General features: G+C 32.9%; 1 protein-coding gene and 1 pseudogene across 1 annotated transcript in view; one reads left to right on the plus strand and one right to left on the minus strand.

Annotated features, from left to right (window-relative positions):
* DACH1 (dachshund family transcription factor 1) overlaps positions 1-10,782 on the minus strand; it is a 486,510-nt gene that overhangs the window by 160,488 nt on the left and 315,240 nt on the right.
* Positions 2,392-2,796, plus strand: LOC102479639 (E3 ubiquitin-protein ligase RBX1 pseudogene; annotated as a pseudogene).

Here is a 10,782-nt window from a genome sequence, read left to right on the forward strand (position 1 = left end):
TCAAAGAGTAACATCACCAGCCTGCTGTATAAACCAGAAACCTAGGATCTTCCTTATCTCCTCCTCTTGTACTGTGTACCACAATGCCCAATTCCTTTTCATGTCCTGTTGATTTCATCTGTGTAATTTATCTCTCCTCTGTCTGCTTCTATCTCAGTAACTGTAATCAGATTCAGGTACCATCATTACTTTCAAGAACAAATCTTATACTGTCACTTCCTTGCTTAGAGGTATTCAATTGTTTCCCATTGCCATTAAGGAAAAGATCCAAAATGTTTGTCTTAATATAAGCCTCAGGGGTCAGGCCTATGTCTTTCTTGCTCATCATTCTAACCCCAGCATTAAACAAGGTATAACTAACTCACAGCCAGTTCTAGAGCTGAGAGGTACAAACCTAGTCCAATTTCTACATTCACCTATGGAAAACATCAGTATGGCATTCAGAACATAAAGGTACAGCCTATGCTGTTGAGCAGCTTATCATATGAAAAAGAGACACATACATAGCATACATTTACATAATTGTTATTTATGAACTGGAATTGAAGACAGAGGAGGTGAAGATTGGGAAATATGAAGAAACTTCTAAAGTTCGTGGAAAATGAATTTAAAGTACAAGCTCATTTTGGTGCAAAAACCAATTTGATATCCATGAGTACTTTTTAAAAATATGTAATTTCCGTTACCTATTTGAAGACTCATGGTATGTATGACATTTTGGAAATAAACTTGATTAACTTGGTCATTATTTAGATACACATGAAGAGTAAAAAACAGAAGACGACATGGGTATCTAGATTAACAATTAATGCATGGTGGTGTCATTGACGAGGCAATAACAATGATGCTATCTAATATGTCAGACATTGTGTTTAGCTTTTATATATACTATATCAATGAGTCTATAAAAACCCTGAAATATATCCATATTCATGTTATAAAGGTTAACTTAAATTGCCCAGGATTTGAATTCACAAATCATCCTAGAATTCTGAATTCACAACTCAAAGTTTTAGTCACCTTATTAAAAAAAAAAAAGATTAAGTTTTATGATAAATAAAAACCAGTTCAAGTTTGGACTGGTTAAATATGTGGTATTTTAGCAACAGTCAAGCATATATAGGCAATAAGCAATTCATAATATAGCACCAATATTTGGAAGAAAAGCAAATGTCCACTGAGGGAAACTTGAAGGTCATTGTTTCTAAGTGGAAGAAAATGATGAATTAAGAGGGTATAGAAAAAAATAAAGGTGTTTCTACTAAAATTGCATGTCTACTTTAAGGCACAAATAAGTCTCAAATAAGCTCTCCTGGATAATTTTTAAAAATTCTGAGGTGCCAAATTGGAGTAAGTAAATATTGGCATATGACTCCAATAATTTAATACAGGTTACTTAGGTTACAATTAATTCTAGGCCCATAGGAGCAGTTAATGTGTTTTTATAATATTCAAGTCTCTCTACTGACTTTTAAGCTCAACTTTCTTGTTAGAAGATTATCAAAATTAATACATGAATGCCTGGCATATCTTGGGCCCTCAGTTAATGAATGCATGTGTGACATTATTATTAAAGATTTAGTAATTGTTACTATTATTTAAGGCAGACTGTCTAAATAGAGACAGAAAACAAAGTAGACACACAACTAAGTGTAATTTGAAATGTGCCATTAATCCAACTTGTAATATGATAATTAGTTGTGATATCCAGTATTTATAAGGTCGCCTTAAGAACATTATGGAGACAGGCAGCTTTAAACTGAATGAGTGCATACAATAGAGAAGAACTCAGCTCATCTGAAGGACCACTAAAATAATATTGTATTATAGTGTAGATTACATGCAGATGGCAGACTTGCTGAAAGCTGCTGTTTATATGAAACCAAATCATTGTTCCCATAGCTTCTATTATACATAGTGAAGACATTTATTCAAAGCACTTTTCATCAGTTTTTCATGGGCAGGCAGTGGGAGGAGCTATTCAAGGTCAAAATGACCAATAAAATTTTGGCTGCTGGCAGTGAAAAAAAATACTTAGGAAGATTAACAGCAATATAGATCATTTCATTTTTACCTTTATACTTCAAGTTGAGAATTAAATATGAGCACTCATTTTTAGCCCAAGAATAAATATTTACGATATGCTTTTGTAGACGGGAGTGACACTGAGAATTAGACTAAGAAAAAGATTTAGAAACTGTTTGTAAATGACTGATTTCCTGACACTATCAAAAGCCATAAAAAGTTTAAACAGGCTTATTTTTTTATTTAAAAAAAAATTGTTACAACCATCGTGTGACCAGTGATGATTCTAAAAGGATATGCACACTATTTAAGGTCATGCAATGATTCAATGTATAGATCATTAAAAACGGAGCAAGCAGGTGTGTTTCCAAAATGGCAGCAGCGATGGACGTGGATATCCCTAGTGGCACCAACAGGTGCATGGGCAAAAAGCTTAGAAGTGAAAAGTGGAATGCAGTAGTTCTCCGGGCCTCGGATATTGTGCTTGATAACTGTGCTATCTACAGGAACCATATTATTGGTCTTTGCTTAAAATGTCAAGCTAACCAGGCATCTGCGATTTCTAAGGAGTGTACTGTGGCAGTGGGAGTCTGTAACCACACGTTTGACTTCCATTGCATCTCTCTGTGTCTCAAAACAGGGCCTGTGAGTCCGTTGGACAAGAGAGAGTGGGAATTCCAAAATTCTGGGTACTCAATGAATTCTTCTATTAAGCTTAACTTTTATTATTCATTTAATGACTCAGTCTCCTGCTACTTAATTATAAATTAGATCAAACCATGTCTTTTCTTCTTTGCCTTTTTAGTTTTCTATTCTTGCAGCCGTATTGTATTCTGTGTCAAATAAAGTCCAGTTGCATTTTTTAAGGAAAAAAAAAAAAAGAACAAAAGCAAACAAAATTCAGGTTGTTTTTGGCTAACTCAGTAACATTCTTTTTTATTGTTTTCTTTTTCCCAATAGTTTTCTCAGCATCGATATTAAAAAGGCTAATGTCTTCTGATGAATGATGAATTTGTCATCTTTTCTCAAGTGGTCAAAAAGTAAAGTATTTTTTAAAGTTTCAATTTATCAAAATAATTTCCACCCAAATTACCGTTTAGTAATAATAATAAGAGGGCTATTTTATTTTAAATATTTTCTGTGTGAAGAGAAATCTACTTATTAAAATAATCTTGGGGATCCTTAATTATTGAACAATAAATAGCTCTCTGTAAAAATTAGTCTATGATCTGTTGTTTTCCTTTGGAATCGTAGAATATCTTAAATAATTTCAATATTTCTCCAACATTAAATTTTTTTTTTACCATTTCTACTCTTGGCCTGTTCTTCCATGTACATTCTCTCACATCATTATATCAGAGAATGTCCCACCCTGGTCAACAGAGGCATTTTTTAAGGAAAAAAAAAAAAAGAACAAAAGCAAACAAAATTCAGGTTGTTTTTGGCTAACTCAGTAACATTCTTTTTTATTGTTTTCTTTTTCCCAATAGTTTTCTCAGCATCGATATTAAAAAGGCTAATGTCTTCTGATGAATGATGAATTTGTCATCTTTTCTCAAGTGGTCAAAAAGTAAAGTATTTTTTAAAGTTTCAATTTATCAAAATAATTTCCACCCAAATTACCGTTTAGTAATAATAATAAGAGGGCTATTTTATTTTAAATATTTTCTGTGTGAAGAGAAATCTACTTATTAAAATAATCTTGGGGATCCTTAATTATTGAACAATAAATAGCTCTCTGTAAAAATTAGTCTATGATCTGTTGTTTTCCTTTGGAATCGTAGAATATCTTAAATAATTTCAATATTTCTCCAACATTAAATTTTTTTTTTACCATTTCTACTCTTGGCCTGTTCTTCCATGTACATTCTCTCACATCATTATATCAGAGAATGTCCCACCCTGGTCAACAGAGACTCTCATTTAGGTGTACTTGGCCTAGAACTTGTGGTTGCCTGAGTCAATATACCTTGTTAGCTTTGCAAGAAATGTTGCTCTTAATTAAAATGTTTCATATTAAATAACTAAGACTTCAGCTACTTAACTAAAACACGTTTTTTCAAAACTAATTGAATATCTAAGAACTTCCTTAAAATGGTCTGTACAGAAACCATTTCTGTTTGCTACATTTTTAAATTTTGCTTTATGAGCATTTCTATGAAGCATAAATTTTCACAAAGAAACCTCTGGAGTGTATTCTGCACTAGAGTGTAACTATCTTTGAACCATCTCACCAACAAATATGCCTGTGTTATGAACACGTCGATAGACAATAATATAAAGATATTCGTCTTTTATTAAGCTGGCTGTGCAATTATCATTATGAGTGTCTTTTCATAATATTTATCGATTATAAATCTGCTTAATTTACAAAAATGTTAAAATTTAATAACAGGGGCTTAATTTTTGAACTGTGTCAAATCTCTACTGACCTGTGAAAATAACTTTTGAAAATTATTTTATTATGTGCATTTATTCAGATTAATTAAGATATTTTTAAGTTCTGAGTGAGAAATAAGATGGCTCTGAAGAACACACCATGTTCCTGCTTATCTCAAAGTTAGGTTAATAGCACATACTGCAAATGTTGAAGAGGAAAGGGAAAAAAGACCAACAGACTATTATGATTATAATGGTTATATCAAATGAAAAAAAGACTTTTTTTAAAATTATCAATACATAATCACATAAAGAGAACTAGCTGCCAAGAATCCTTCAGCAAACAGGCTAAGAAGTCCTCCTCCAAAATTAAACTTCCCTATACAAAATAGAGTTCATCAGTCGGTATATATTTGAATGCTAGAACCTGATTCTATTACATGCCAATAGGCAAATTTTAAGCATTGGGGAGGAAATCATTATCTTCATGGAGTTTACATTTTAGCTGGGACATGAATGGAAAAACAACAAGCAAATAATAATAATAATAATAATAATAATAATAATAATGTGGCATGGAAGAATAATTGAGGTATCAATCAATGAAGGATACAAGAAAATTTGATGTGGGTACATATGGGTATGTGCACACGTATGTGTGTCGGGAAGGTATATTTTTTAAATGATGTATTAAGGGAAGGCTTTACTGAGAAGATGCCACCAAAAGGTACACTCCCCTCACCTTACAGCAGAGGAAACTGAGGTTCAGAGTGATTAAATTAAATGTCTGACCAATGGTTCTACATCCTTCCCACCGCACAAATGCACACCACTCGGACAACTGTCTGGGCTGGGCAGTGAGGCAAAGACACACATAAATGGTGGGACTGGATGATAGCTGGGTAGCTCAATTGACTGGAGGAGAAAGCAAATACTAGGGAAGCCCCAGGAGTCAGAAAGAATTAGGTAGGCCAGGATCAGATTATGAAAGTTCTCAGATGTCAGGATGATAAGTTTGGTCATCATCTTAGGCAGAGGAGAACTATGATTAAAGTGATGTATCAGCTAGTCAGAAGAAGGAGAAGGAACTCATCATCAGGAATAATCATCTCGAGTTCTGTCATCTACCACATTGACATTGATATGACCAGGGCAGGAATCCTGATTCTCATATTTCATGCCACTGGAAAATTGATAAAACAGAAAAAAAAAAAATCTTGTGTTCTCTATCATTAGAGTGTTCTAGGAGGATGATTGAAGAACAAATTGGTTTCCAGAGCCAGACATGACAAAACAATTATGTCAGGTGAGGACAAGTGGTTACTGCATACTGTACTCCACTCATGATCTGAATCCAGTACTATAAACTAGTTCCTTGTATATATATTCGGTTAAATTTTTCTCACATCAAAAGAGTATACCTGCATCTGGTTTTAGAAGTCTCTGTCGAAAGGGAGACAATTTACTCTTCTTAAAAGAGGGCAACAGTTTATCTGTGACTTTACGTGAGCAATGCAGAGCTCTTCCTGAGAAAACTAGAGGATACTTGATGCATTCAGGGGTTGACGCACACTTTGTAGACTCTCCCTGACTGATGGAGTTAGTGATGATATGTAGAGAATATTCTGCCCAAAGTTCAGGATTAATAGTGGGGCCTGTAAAACAAGCCTGGCTAAAACCTTTTTATAGAAAAATTAAATCTGGGAGTATGTTCAAATATTGTTATTCCTATTTGGTACAGAGTGTACATAACTGTTCTGTAGCATCTTAAATAACTATTATACAGAATATTATACACATTCGCGAGAGCAAAACAGTATTTATTATCCTGACATTGAAAAATAGGTACCAGTAAAATAAAATCCCAGACTTATTATCAACTTTTCTCATTATTCATTACTATTCCTCAATATGTGCAATCCTCATGTGCACCAGTTTTCTCAATACTGACTTCTCAAAAAATAATGATGCATAATATCTATCACGTAGGCAATAACTTCTAAATGATGTCCTAATCATTTTAATTCTCATACTATAGTATATGTACTCTTAGCATCTATTAGAATTGTATACCAAATAGATACATGAGAAAAAGTACTTATTTTCTACAAACTGACACCATCACAGAGCGTGATGAAGCCTTCATTCTGCCCATGGAAGTAGGGCTTTTTTTGTTTCGTTTCGTTTTATTTTACTTCGTTTTGTCTTTTTCCTTATCAAAAGCATAAGTTGCTTACATGTAAAATAGACAATAGACTTTTTTTTCCCATTTGTATGAGATGTCTCTTCAAAGTATATCACTTTTATGATTTTTGCTTTCATACCTCAAAGTTTTTAGGTTAAATTCTATTTATATCTGGGAGCTTTAAAGTACAATTTAACATGCTAAAATAAATTTTCAAGCAGCTTACCATGCATAGACTGGCTTTAAAAATTCAAAACAGCCCCGATAGCAAATGTCATTTCTTTCATAGTTACAAAATGCAAACTCCAAGTGTTTTATCCTAATGAATAAATGAGTTTGTCCTTTATGTATAAAATATAGTTTGTGTTTGTTGCACAAGTTTTTAATAATAGATGAATTTTAGGTTTGCTCCAATGTATTCAATAAAGTGTGATTAATTTGGTTTTTCAAAAATGCAAACTAGACATTACTATATTACTTTGCAAAATGCACAGCTTGCAACATTATTGTCTCAGTGGGATCTTAAATTGAATTGTAAAATGTGTCTTATTTCCAGTTTGATTTATGTAAGAGATAGCAGTGGATAATGCCCCTTTTGAAGTTTCACTGCTTTGTACGAACAAACAACAGAAACCTAAAATTCATGTTAGAGTTTGTTAAAACCCAAAGCGAACTTTTGAGTTATATAATGTTTGACTGAAATGAACCTTGTGATGAACTCAGAATACCACATTTTCAATAAAACAACTTTTTGAAGAACGCTAGTATGACGGATTATACAACACATTTTTGACATTTTCTGTGATTTTTATTATGATATTTCAAGTAATTACCAAATCATGTTTTTTTTTTCTAAAAAAGCTTTCTTGTGCCCCGAGAATTAATCTATGATACCATTTAACTTGGCTTTTTGAAGTAAATATCACCAGATAAAAGCCAGCTGGATCTGAATAATAGGATACTTGAATGAATGTATTAGTGTTTGAAAAAGAGAGTACAAATCTTCTAAAAAGATTAATTTCCATAAAAAAGATAGCTCCCAGATCTACAAAAGAATAAATTCAGAAACATAATAAACTCTCAGAAAGAAAGGTAGATTAAAGTGAAAGCTGCAGCACCTTCTTCTTGCAGCTGCTCTGAAGCAGTGATTCTGTATCAATTACATTTGGTTGGTCCTGTAGGGCTCTTCAAAGCCCTGTGTGAAAAGCCTGAATGTGGGATACATGTGATGCCGTAAGTAATAACTTCAGTGATTAATTTTGATGCAACACCACATTCATTCTCATCCTTTTCTCAATATTTACGGTTTGAGAAAAGCTACAAAGGATCGAATGGGAACCTATGAATCCACTGAGGGCACTTTTCCCTTCATTTATTAGAGATGTGGATATGAGTTTTTCTTTGTCATGAAAATATTGCAGCCTTATCACAGGACATAGTTGCTGACATCATCATGGAAAAAGACTTGAATTGGCCAATGGATTTGATGTTCAATATCCTGTTTCAAAACACATCTAAGAAAGGCCATGAATCCGTTTCACACAGCTTCTGTATTTCAGCTTGTACAATTACTAATAAAAACAAAGTTTGGCCATGCATAAACTCTTCTGGGAAGTAAAATGTACTCTTCCATCTTTTTTTTTTTGGAGCGGTTTTCGCTATAGGGTGCGTGCACTCGCCAGACGGAGAGAGACATAGAGACAGAAAGTGAGAAATCACCCCCCAGGGGGGATGGCCACGCCGCCGCAATCCCTTCTCCTCCATTCTCCTCTTGAGATCTCGGGCACGCACGCACACCAGCCCGGTGTGAGTTTTAAGCCACCGGGTCCAGGACTCGAACCGCGGTCGACTACGTGGGAGTCCAGCGACATAGTCATTACGCTAACTGCTGGTTCCCGTACTCTTCCATCTTGAATGAGTCTTATGCTACTATAATCATCAACACAAAACCAGAAGCAAATGTGCAGATCTATTTTTTTAATTAATTACATCTTAAAATAATGCAAATCTGCTTAAAAGAATTTGAAAACACCATATTTATATTAGAGTATTTCAAATACAATGAAAAGTATAGTTAAAAAAAGAAACAAATATGGCAGTGAATATATTCAAATTCTTCATAAGAAACCATGGAAATAATGAACAAAAAAGGAAAATTACTGACCAATCATAACAATAAGAAAAAACAAGTAAATGAGATTAGGAAATCACTTTTAAAACCAATTTTTATAATTTGACTGTGTGGAGAAAAACTTGTATTTTTCCCTTATCCTCCTTTTTTGTTTCTGTAATACACTGCTAAAAGCAACCGCCAAATGAAATATACTCTAGTAATTATAAATGTGTTCATCGAAACTGGGCAAGTTGTTATAGTAAGATGTTTAAATATTAAGTCAATGTCATCATAATAAAGATATAAAAGACATATTGCTGTTACGAGCAAAATACTCATCCCTATAAAATGCTATAGAGTGTTTATCAAAAAAATTTACAAAGGAAGACTGCCTTCTTCATACTTACATTAACTGCTAAATGGTTATGACAATTTTTAATAATAACTCAAGAATTTCTTCATCATACTTCTTCAAGAAAGCTGCTTTTAGTTAAAACATAAAAATGGTAGTTACAAGGTTTCTGCAAACATAACTGCCATTCCATTAAGGAAATGGTGCAGCAAACAGTAAATAGTGGCCTCGAGGGAAATGTAAGTATTGATTTTATTACTGTGTTGGTTGGTTTGTATTTGCAATTGTCAACTCTAATTTTGGACTATGCTTTAAGTATCCTTAAAACTGCTTAAGGAAAAGAGAAATATTAATAGGAAAATATTTTAAAGTATTGTTATTGTAGAGTTAAAAAGTATAAGAGAGTCTGTATTTTTAGCTTTTGATAGCCTGTATTTTTCAAAAGAAATTTTAATTTTGATGTGTGTCATAAATGGGTAACCAACTTGTTTTCATTAAGTCAAATTTTGTAGTCAATATGTACACTGTAAATCAGTATCTACCTCTAGAAATAAAGTGAATCACTATAAAAAGTGAAATATGGTCACATACTTCCTTTATTTAGTTTGGAAACTCAACTTTCAATTCATTGCTATTGAAGATTTGATTCACCTCTAAAGACCTGCAGTGACTATGAGGCTCGTTATAAGTCTAGAAACTTCATTTTATTGAAATAAACTTCTACTCATAGCCTCATTAAGCGTAAATCATCAAATGCTAAAAAAGAACAAAGTCTGCCAACTTAATATAATTAACATGTTTTACATTATATCATCATTATTTTCATTATTGACTTTTTTTATATTTTAGGAAATGACATTCATTTAGGCTAAAGGTACAGTTAAAAAAAAAAAGCACGGATCATTTTCTTAAACCATGCAGACAGCAACTCTGTATAATATGTAAATTTTCAACTATACCAATGGGGCTGTAAATATAGTCAGTGTTAAACTTTGACAATTAACTAAAGGAAGTGCTTATGCCACACATAAATTTTTGGAATGTCCTCTATGGAAATCTAAAGAGGTGGAAATTAATATGAAAAATATTATGGCTGCTCTTTAGATGAAAACACATAAAGTATTCTTGGATTCACAACCCACACAGTACATAGTAAACTCCTTATATCAAAAAAAAAGAAAATAATCTTGTTACGAATGCACACAACCTCATGAGTGTGCGTACACATACACATAAACATCAACTCTTTAACCACTAAATATGAGTGCCTATATCATGAATATGTGAAGAAGGACAAGGCAAAAATTTTGTCATACTTTTAGCATAAAAGTGATACATACATTGTGTCTTAAAATACCTAGAGTTGAAATGTCTTAAGGAAGTAAAACCCTGCTTGGATTAGAAAAATGGAAATGCTTTGCATATACTTTATGTTTGATAATGTGTTTAATACACTACATTTCTAAGCTCCAAAGAATTAAAATATGATGGATAAACATGTAAACTGGCCTCATTGGTTGTTTCACGGTCTTGATTCTTTACCCTGCCATGTAGTTCGAATAGAAGTCATGAGAGTATTCTTTTAATATTTGCTTTGGAATCTGCTGTAGATGAGAAAGCCTTGCAGAGATTCCCTTTCCTAAATGTTAGCTGAATGAATAAAATGCGCAGAAAATGTTTAACAAAGACATCTGACAGGACTGAAGTTTTAACTACAGAGTAGGGAAA

The sequence above is a fragment of the Tupaia chinensis genome, unplaced genomic scaffold (genome assembly GCF_000334495.1).
Source record: "Tupaia chinensis unplaced genomic scaffold, TupChi_1.0 Scaffold000620_1, whole genome shotgun sequence".
Lineage (NCBI taxonomy): Eukaryota > Metazoa > Chordata > Mammalia > Scandentia > Tupaiidae > Tupaia > Tupaia belangeri.